This window comes from Meriones unguiculatus, chromosome 9 (assembly GCF_030254825.1).
Source record: "Meriones unguiculatus strain TT.TT164.6M chromosome 9, Bangor_MerUng_6.1, whole genome shotgun sequence".
Lineage (NCBI taxonomy): Eukaryota > Metazoa > Chordata > Mammalia > Rodentia > Muridae > Meriones > Meriones unguiculatus.
In genome coordinates this window covers 64,207,756-64,218,580 of record NC_083357.1, presented here as the reverse complement: position 1 = coordinate 64,218,580, position 10,825 = coordinate 64,207,756, and the positions used below count along the sequence as shown (strand labels likewise).

General features: G+C 46.7%; 1 pseudogene; it reads left to right on the top strand.

Moving 5' to 3' along the window:
* Positions 1-6,083: 6,083 nt before the first annotated feature.
* On the top strand, positions 6,084-8,824 carry LOC110559384 (small ribosomal subunit protein eS19-like; annotated as a pseudogene).
* The last annotated feature ends 2,001 nt before the right edge of the window (positions 8,825-10,825 follow it).

Here is a 10,825-nt window from a genome sequence, read left to right as displayed (position 1 = left end):
AGGACAACGCTTGTATATCCACAAGATCAAGACTACCGCAGGGAGTGTCAGAGACTCCAAAAACCTTAGGAAGTGTTGAGCTGGCCTGTGCACAGCAGACAGGGTAAAGCCTCAGTTGGAAATGGACCTTCTTCACTTGGTGGAGGGGGCTCTGCCATTAGGGGAGCTTTTTCACCTGGGCCAAAGAGCACCATCAGAGAATTGCTCAAGGCATCCTATAGATACTGACTCTCTTGCTGGACTGCGGTGTATCACCCTTGGACCTGGGGAAATCCATTTGGCAGCGCGCCTACCTACAGACAAGAAACTGTCTAGTGGACATAGCCAGTAAATTCCAGCAAATTGATTGGGAATGTGAGGCATGGTGGTACATGCTTTTAATCCTAGCACTCCGGAGGCAAGTGGATCTCTATGAGTTCCAGGCCAACCTGGTCTACATAGTAAGTTCCAGGTCAACAAGAACTACACAGCAGGACCCTGTCTAAGAACAAAATAAAATAAAGTAACCCCCCCCCAAGAAAACCCTCGAAAAATAAAATACAGATAAAATAAAATGGGTAGGGAATTTTACCCTGAGGACTGAGATTCCAGCCCCTTAGACATTTCCCTATGGAAGTCCTCTTGGCTCAATGTGATGCTGGCCTCTGATTGGAGCTTATAGCACATTAGTATCAGCTCCAACCTTACTGGGTAACTGGCACTTCTTAGTTACATGCGTGTATATATGTGTGTGAGTGAGTATGTGTGTGTGTGTGTGTGAGAGAGAGAGAGAGAGAGAGAGAGAGAGAGAGAGAGAGAGAGAGAGAAAGGTGAAGGGTGAGGATGTGTCTCATTGTCAAGTGGTCTAGGCTGGCTGGTCAGCCAGCAAGTTCCAAGAATTTATCTGTCTCCTCCCCAGCAGTGAAATTACAAGCCTCCACTACCACATACAACCCTTTCCACATAGGCTCTAGGGAAGGAACCACAAGCCTTTACAGCCTTCCGTTCCAGACCCCTCCATGAAGTGCCCAGAAGTCTCCACTCATTGCCTGCAGTGCTTAATTGTTGACTGTCCACTTGATTGGATCAGTAATCAATTGAGGGGCCTGCCTCTGGATGGGTCTGTTGGGCATTTCTAGGAAAGATTAACTGAGGGAGGAAGGCTTTCCTGAGCATAGGCAGCCCCTCCCAGTTGTGACTGGGATACAAAGAGGTCTGAGGAAATCACAAAGCTGCTCTTGCCTTCCCACCTTCGCTGACATCAGAGCACGACTTCTTCAGGCTTCCTACATGGACTAAGGACCAATGGCTTTCTTAGAACCCTCCAGGCTGTCAGTGCCAGACTGGGGCTGCTCAGGCAGCTAGCTTTACGGACTAAGTAGCTACCAGGTTCTCTCAGACTCTCCAGTAATTGCTGGTGTTAAAGCACCCAGATTTCATTCCTTTCCATGATCCACTGGTTGCTTCTCTAGAGAACTCAACTAACACAGGCTGCCCTGTACCTGAAGGAATGTCCTGGCCACCCTGATTGGGCAGTTTCTGAATCCTTCTAACAACAGTTCTCATAGATAAACATCTTGAGACAAAAAGTAAAAGTAACAGCTTCCTCATCATTGGGAAGGCCCTGGCTGACCTGTTCCCAAACAATGGCCAGCCAAACCACAGTCTGACCAAGATTATCTGCTTGGCTGGCCATGCAAACTCCAAGCCGGTCTCTATTCCCCTTTTATAAAACCTCAAAGATCCTATCAACTTACCAAAGATAGGTCTTAGGTCAGGAGGCTTTTCTGTTCCTCCTGAGCTGGTGCACCGAATAAAACTTTTCTCCCGCTTCAGCTCTGCTCCCTTCTCTCCCACCAGCTTTTTGGAACACTTGGATAAGCATGGTCTTTTGGACCCCCAGAGGCCAGGTTTTTATTCAGCAACTGATGGAGGAGGGACATGGAGCCTCCATCATTCCAGCCCAGCTGAGGAAAATTTAGGAATTATCATTTTAGCCCCAGACAGCCTCATGGCATTCTCCAAGACAAGAGGACCTGCAACCTATTCCCTGCTACAGTCTTGAGGTATGGCAGGAAAAAAAATATATGAAAAATGAAGGAGTCGTGAAAAGGATAAAAAGCTCCCACACCCCCAGGTTCTAGTTTCCTCCTCCTGCTGAGAGTCAAGAAACTTCACCAAACTGATAAAACTGCCTACAGAGCCAATGTGTATCTTCTTAAAGACATCTCAAACAAGGCTGTCCAATACAACAAATGAACTATGTTTACTTATGGCCGGATGTAGGCAACTTTGAGTTTTATTATATGAACACTCTCCTCCTACCCATAATTCTAAACCACGCACCTCTCAGAGCCACCTGTCATGAAGGTGGGCTACCTCAGGAGCATGGATGATACAGTTATGTCTTGACACATATAATCAGTAATTATTTCTATATATGCGTGTGTATGAGTTACAAAATGGCTGCCGAAGAATTAAAGAGGCCACAGCAGAGTTCATGGAATTCCAAGAGGTTTTCTAGAGGGGTGAGGAGTGGAAAGAAGAGGAGGCGGCTGCTGATACAGGTAACACAGAATCACTGTGTCTAACCACTGACGCCGGTTGTAGGGCTGTTGAAGATGCCCCGATCCCAAAGTATGGGTTCATAGCATCGAGGTGGGCACCTGGTTTCAATGGAACCAAAGAAGTGAAGTGAGAACTGCACACCATTAGGACCAGGTCCAGATAAAGTTGCTGATTGGACAACAGACAGATGCCAGCCCAGGTAAGCTGCATCAACTGTGGCAGCCAAGCTGATCTGAAAAACCAGGAATGATCCAGAGTTTTCTTTCTGTAGGTCTTCAGAAGAACACACAGATCTGTCAGAGGACAGATCGCGGGGGGCTATGGCTGTTGCCACAGCTGGTGTCCTCTTTACTGAGTCTCAGTGAAGGCCTGGTTTTGCTGATAAGGTTTAACACATCCCTGTGCTTATATGATCCCAGTCTACCTTGCTAAGCTCATAGGTGGGACCTTTTCATTTCTAGGAGTAGGTTATTTATCAGTTGGTGCCTCAAGAGTAGAGCGGGACCCGTGGTGGTACCCCAACACAACTGGATGCAGAGTCATCCGGCCTATGCAGTGGCACTCAAAATGTAGCTGAGAGCTGCTTACAAAATGGAGTCACCCAGGACAAGACACAGCCTGAGAGCCAATGCTTACTCAAGACGGGTTGGCCAGTGCACTGCCTGATCCCAGCACCACCTTACAGTTTCCATCTGCAAAAGAAAATTCTTTAAGAAAAATAAACCAGCGCATATTTTTTCTAAACGTTGCCTAATCTGTAAACCTTATTATAAATGACACTTCCTCGGAGGAGTGTAACTTAGAAAGCCACCTAAGCATGGCTTTTATTTTTAGAAGCTTGTCCCACGCCTGGAGCAGGAAGGTGTCCTTTCTTCCACGCCCCTCTGTCTAAACCCTTAACAAACTCACAGGCTTTGCTTCACTCCGGCTCCCGATCAATCACAAAATCCAGGATCTTGCTTTACACCAGTTAGAGGTCCCTGAGTGGGACTGGAGCACCTCAGGCTGCTGGTGGCCATGCTGAGCTGTCCCTGTGGCACCACGGACGTTCTGGATATCTGTGCCCTTCTAAAAAGCATAGTAAAATCATAACCCACAAAGTGACGGTATCCAGGGGTGGTGTTAGAGAGTGACTGGATCATCACGAGGGAACCGCTTCCACTGTGTCTGGAATTAGTGCTCTGGTGGGCCCTCACGGAGCTAGCTGGCCCCTTCTACCTCACGCTGGCATGGGGTGAGGTGCCACCTGCTGACAAGGACACACGCCCTCACCAGGTGCCAGCCTTGGATTTGGCAGCAGCCAGAAGTGTGAGGCACACATTTCTGCTGTCTTACACGCCCCCTTAGTTCCCAGACAGTCCAAAACACCCCTTTTCCCTTAGCTGGCTTCTAGAGTTCTACAGTCAAAGGTCTCTCTTCATTTTTTTTTGCAGAGCCAGCTAGCTGTGGCTGACTCACACTTTGCCTCTGGCCACATGGGCTTGCAGTGCTATTTTTTCACATTCAAGTGAGCCCAGCTAGGTGTTTGTTAAATAGACCATTCTCTCCCCTAGGAATTCTGAGCTGAAATGTTGAAGTAATGATTGTTTTTTCTTCCTCACTTAAAGGATAGAAACGGACCTAGGACTAGTGTCTCTGCTTATCTCAGCCCTTCCTGTCCCTCCCACGCAGGCCTCCTTCTTTTAGTCTTGGCTCCTGGTTGCACCTCACCTGGTCCTCCAAGCTGCTTCCTCTCTGTACCTCAATCTCACATACCTTGTTTCCTCTGCATTTTGACACTGATCCTGCCTCTGGCTTCTCTCTGTCATACCTTCTTCCTCATATCTCCATAATAAGACTGACTGCCTTTCCTCCTTGCAGACTCAGCCCTCTTCCAGCTGCAAAGTCCATCCCCACTTGGCCTAAAGATGACAACTTGCATTGTCATGGCTGCAGCCACTTGCAAGAAGAACTCTGCCTCTTGGGTGGTTTTGTGGTATGGCAAGCCCAAGGGACCCATCTCAGAACTGTGAGAGGATGATTTTCATTTCATACCCGACTTCTTCGGATGAAGCTGTAATCTGTACACCCACCACCACAAACCACCACCACCACAAACCACCACCGCCACCACCGCGGCCACCACCACATCCCAGCCCCCGGCTCTGTCCACAGCCCTACTGTGAGAGAGCAGAAGGACCCAACACTCCTGTAGAGTACTTGTCTAGTACTTATATAACACTGTTATATAAGATTTGTTTGGGCTAGGGATGTAACTGTGCCGGTAGAGTGCTTGCCTGGCATGCAGAGAACCCTGAATTTGATAATCAGCATTGTCTGAACAGGGCATGGCAGCATATGCCTGTAAATTCCAACACTCTGAGGTGGAAGCAGGAGACTCAAAAGTTCAAGGTTGTTCTTGACTCTGTAGAGAGTTCAAAGCCAGCCTGAGCCACACAGGACTGTCCTGAGTGTGTGAGAAATATTGACACATTTGTGTCAGACTTTATTGAATATCAGTCACCTCACAAGGTCCAGTGGTCTTCGTGACAGCAACTCATCATATAATGCCATCTCCCCTGGTAACCTGGCCGAGACAAATGCAAGTTCTTTTGATCTGATCTTAATTACTAATATTAACTCTCACATCATACATTACACTGTACAAAGTAAATATAAATATATATAAGCATTTATATACATACGTACAGATTGTTTGCAGAATAAAAACAACTTAAAAGGCTGTGGCAGAGTTCAAGAGGTTGCAGGAGGATGTTGAGAAGGTCTGTATTAATAAGAAAGTGAACCAGATCAGTGCAGGGAGGAGACTGCTGAAGATGCTGTTAGGATTTAGGATTGATGCTACAGAGTTCACTTGTAAGGTGAAAGCCCATGCCAGGTCCCAAACACGAGCCAGGGCAAGAAAGGAAACAACAGATCTAGTCCAAAGGGGCAAATAGGTGATTGGACATGCAGTTGAATAGGACAAATCAAAGCAGGGGACCAAACCAAGCCAAAATTCCAGGGATATTTGGGGTCCTCTGGTGGTTGGTCCTTAAGACACTCACCAGGTTTCTGATAGGAGGTTGGTGTGGGGCCATCTGTCACTTGTTAGGTGTCTTTCGCTTTAAGGGATCCAGGTAAGGAAGACACTTATACCTTTTTATTGGTGTGACACATCTAGTAAGTTGTTGAGCCTGGTTTTCTTGATAAGATTTTAGCACATCCATGTGTCCCCATAGTTTTAATTCAACCAACAAACTTGAAAGGTGGCTCCCTTTCTGCTATCAGAAATAAGTCATTTAGCAGTCTGTGTTAAATGTGCCATTTATGGGTTCACCCAAGAGCTGCTGTGACCCTCCCTCAAAATAGACGAAAAATCTGCTTGTAAAACGCAGTCTCCTAGCTGGGCATAGTGGCACATGCCCTTTACCCCAGCACTCAGGAGGCAGAGGCAGGCAGATCTCTATGAGTTTGGGATCAGCCAGGTCTATGTGTTGAGTTCTAGGTCAGCCAAGACTACCTAGTGAGACTTTGTCTCAAGAAACTAAACTAAAATGGAGTCTCGCAGGGCAACGCACTACTTCGAAAACTGCTGTTTTATGCAATATGGAGTGACTTCGAGTAAAGCACAGCCTGATCTCAACAGGGATCCTGTTGAAAGGGGGAGGGAATGATAATTTTAGATCAGATCTTTACTAAAGGCGCTCTTGTTCTCTCCTTTTAAATAGATGAAACTGTCAGCGTTGCAGTTTGCAACTAGAGTGCTCCACTGAAGTCTAGCAGACTCTTCTCTCTGCTCAGGCCAGAGGCAGCTGTCCAGGGGTAAACCTGGTGATGTCCCCAAATCTGGTAAAGACAGAAGCCAGACTGAAACTGGTACTGCTATTCTCAAGTCTAACAAGGATCAAATGATATGATTGCCTCTTCTAAAGGTCCATTGGTGCCACAGCAATGATGATGTCAGCCCTGCCATTTCTAAGGAGACTGTGGTAGCTGTCAATCATGTAGCCTCTTATCCTGTGATTCCTGGAGCTGACATCTTGACAGCCAGACTACTCTAAACAACCTGTGCCTGTTTCAGAGGACCCTGATCTAACTGCCAAGACCTGGAAGAGACCCCATTCCACTCAGGCACCTGTCATGGCTAGTGTTCCAAACCTGGCTTTGCCTTGGGGAGGCATCAGTGAGGCCGTGACCACTTTAGATGACTTTTCTATGACCTCACTCATAGCAGATGGAGGCAAGGCTTCCCCTAGCTGCTCTGCATGCTTTGTAACAGTTTCCAGTGCAGTCAGAGAGAGGACCTCCCCCGCCCCTTTTGGTTTCATTCCTGTCACTGTGATAAAAGACACACTGACTGAAAGTAACTTAGAGGCGGAAACAATTAGACTTATGCTTCCAGGTCAAGGCCATGGCTGAGGGTAGTCAGGGCAGGAACTCAAAGCAGGAACCTGAATGAAAAGCAAGTCTGCTTGATGTTCCATGCAACGTTACCTTTAAACAGAAAACTCTCTCATAGCCAAAGAAATAGAGCAGGCTTCATGATGGATACTGCTTTGTGGCTCTCAATCTGACTTACACTCAGCTAACTTTTTATATGGTGCCTAGGGAATGGTGCCGCCCACAGTGGCACCCTCCTGGGCCCTTCTATACTCAGTAACAATCAAGACAATCTCAGACACAGACACATGCACAAGCCAATCTGCTCTAGGCAGTTCCTCAGTTAAGACTCCTTCCTCAGCTGACTAGGCTGTGTCAAGTTGGCAGTTAAAGCTCACTAGGACATCTACCCATGATTACTAGGATGTATGCAGGACTAGCTTTATTAGCAGGCTCCTCCCGGGAGCAGAACAGAGAACCTTCCTACTTTGCACTAGCCCTTTGTCCCCAACTAAGGATCTGGATAGAATGCCCCCCCAAATGTTTTAATGCCCACTTGAAGTCTTTGTAATGGGTACAGTGGGCTGAGTGGGTAACAAAGAGTAGGCAGTGCCCAAGGCTCCAGGCTTATCCTATAATAGCAGTTAGGAGTAAGCCAAGCAGTTCCAGGAAGCTGAGGCTGAAAAAGATGGTACAGGTGAAAAGGATGACTGTAACACAAGGGTCTCCACATGCCAAGCTCAAATTGTGGGGAGACCCAGCCCACACTATGGGTAGCACCACTCCCTAAGCTTGGATTTGGGGTATATGAGAGTGGAGAAAGTAAGTTAAGCAATAAGTATACATATATTCATTCTCTCTCAACTCCTGACTGTGGATGTGACGTGGACCAGCGGTTTTAAATTCCAACCACCTTGACCTTCCCCTGCTGAGATGGGTTGTAACTCAGAATTTTTGAGACGTTAGGGTGAGGGGAAGCTGGGAGTAGTAGCGCACACCTTTAATCTCAGCATTTGAGAGGCAGAGGCAGGCAGATCACTCTGAGTTCAGGGCCACACTGGACTATAGAGCTAGTTCCAGCACAGCCAGGAAACCCTGGCTCAAAAGCCCCCTAAAACAAACAAACAAACAAACAGTCATAAAACTAGGACGAGGAGGCTGCTTTTTGTATTCCTGATGGCAGTGTCTTCTGGAACCTAAGCTCTTCAGGCAACTTCTTATAGCCACCTGTGCCCATAGGCATCACCTTTTGCTGTCCAAGGCCTTTGTCTTCAGGCTCTGTGGCTTATCCATGTCGAGACTTCAAAGTGCCTCACACACACACACACACACACACACAAAATCTCAAATTAGGACTGTTTCCTCCCCTTATGCACTGTTGGTAGAAATGCAAACGAACAGAACCACTGTCGAAAACAGTATAGAGGTGCCTCAAAAATTTAAAACTAGCCCTTTCCCCTGGCTGGCAGTGCGGAGGCCGTGCGATGCCTGGAGTTAACCGTAAGACGTTAACCAGCAGGAGTTCGTCAGAAAGTCTGGGAAGCTGAAAGTCCCGAATGGGTGGGCACAGTCAAGCTGGCCAAACATGAAGAGCTGGCCCCCTAAGATGAGAACTGGTTCTACACGCAAGCTGCTTCCACAGAGTGGCACCTGTTCCTCCGTGGTAGTGCAGAGGTTGGCTTCATGACCAAGATCCACGGAGGACGGCCGAGAAATGGGGTCAGGTCCAGCCACTTCAGCAGAGGCTCCTAGCGCATGGCCTACCGGATCCTCCAAGCCCAGGTCCGCCAAGCCCTGGAGGGCCTGAAAATGGTGGAATAGGACCGAGATTGAGGCCCCAAGCTAACACCTCAAGGACACTCTGGATCTGGACAGGATTGCTGGACAGGTGGCAACTGCCAACAGAAAGCACTAGAACAAAGGATGCTGGGTTAATAAATTGCCTCATTCATAATTTGAAAAAAAAAATTAAAACTAAGGCCAACGAGACTGGCTCAGAGAGCAAAGGGTGGCGAATGGAGAAAGTTGACTGTTGCAAATTTTCCTCTCTCCACATGTGTACCATGGTATTTCCTCCCCCCCACACACAAATAAATAAATAAATAAATAAATGGAAAATTAAATAGAAAAGAAACTGTTGCAATGTTATTCTCAGTAGTCAAGACACAGAAAGCCGTTTAAATGTTCATCAGTGACTGAATGAGTAAAGATAATATACAGGATTGAACCCTGTTTTGCTTTGAAGATTAATTTTTATTCCATATGTGTGAGCACTTGCTTGCATGTGTGGCTGCGCACCACATGTGTGCCTGGTATCCATGGAAGCCAGAAGAGGGCATCCGATGCCCTGAAACTGGAATAACAGTTTGATTTTAACAGTTGCAGGTACGGGGAACTGAACCCCGGGTCCTCTGCAAGAGCAGCCAGTACTCTTAGCCACTGAGCCATTTCTCCAGACCCTCTATGCAGCTTTGATAAAGAGGAAATCTTGTCAATTTCATCCATGTAGTTGAATTTAGAAAACAATGAGCTGTGTGAAATAGTCCAGACACTGAAAGACAAATATTTCAGGGTTTTACATACAGGTGGAGAATAAAAATTAAGTCGAGTTCATAACGGCAGAAAATAGAATAATTCCAGGGCTGGCGGGAGGGACAAATGAGGAGAGGCTAGTCGAAAGGAATGAAACCTCAGTTATGGAAGATGACTAATGTCCAGTGTACAGGAGACCACAGTTAATAACACTGTCCTGTGGACTTGGAATTTACTAATGACTTAGCTCTTAAGCGTCTTTACCTCCTCCCACCACACACACCACACACACACAAAATGATAAGTGTGCTGTTTTGCATGCTCATCAGCTAACTGTGATTATTTAAAAATGCTTATGCATATCAAGACTCACCCTCTACCCATTCAACTATGTTTATGTTTTATTTGCCAATTATACCTCAATAAAGCGGGGTGGAGAGGAGACTGTTTCCTCTGCCTAAATTGACTTCCTCCCCTCCACACCCACCTACCTAACTTTCCTTGACTTGTTCCCACCCACAAAAGTCTCTCCCTCCCCCTCTCCTTCCGTGCTTAAAAACAGAACCACAGTTTGCAACGCGTAATTATATCCTTCCCTTATTTACTTACAGCCTTGTGTATGTCACCAACTAATTTGTGCTCATTAAGTGCAGAGACTGTCTACACAATGCTGTGTGCATATTAGGCTGACTCACTCATTAATCCATCAGGTAGTTTGGTGACTATTCTATCTAGGCATTGCTCCAGATATTGAAAGAGAGGAGCAAAGGCAGCAAAAATAAACAGGATCCCTGCTTGTGCAGTGTGGAGAGACAAATTATTATATACATCAATGTACAATTAATTTTACCAGGGAGCCTTGAAATACAGTAAGATGGTTCCTCAAAAAAAAAAAAAAAAAAAAAGGAGTGTAGGGCTGAGGAGATGGTTTAGTCCATAAAGCATTACCTCGTATGCCTGGAGACCTGAGTTCTGATCCCCATAGCCTTTATTGAAAAAGAAGGCGTGCTGGTGTGTGCCTGCAATCTAAGAAATGGTGAGACTGGAAGAAAAGCAGGTAGATCCTTGGAAGCTCAGGGGCTAGAGGAAGGCATCTAGCCCGGCCTATGTGGCAAAATCCCAGGCCGATGAGAGATCCTGCATCAAACACAAAAGGTTGTCTCTGGCTTCCACACACCTCCACGCATTGCACACACCTATATCCATACGTGCATCTATACCTTCCATACAATTAAGGCTGCTGAAGACACTGGGAGGAAGCATGCCAGAACACTATGCAGGCTCACTGTGCCAAGCTATCAAAAGGAGTTCCCAGGAGCAGTTAGGAGGTCTACTGCTCTTGCGCTTGGGCGACGGGTCTTCTGGCATCTTGTCAAATTCCTGG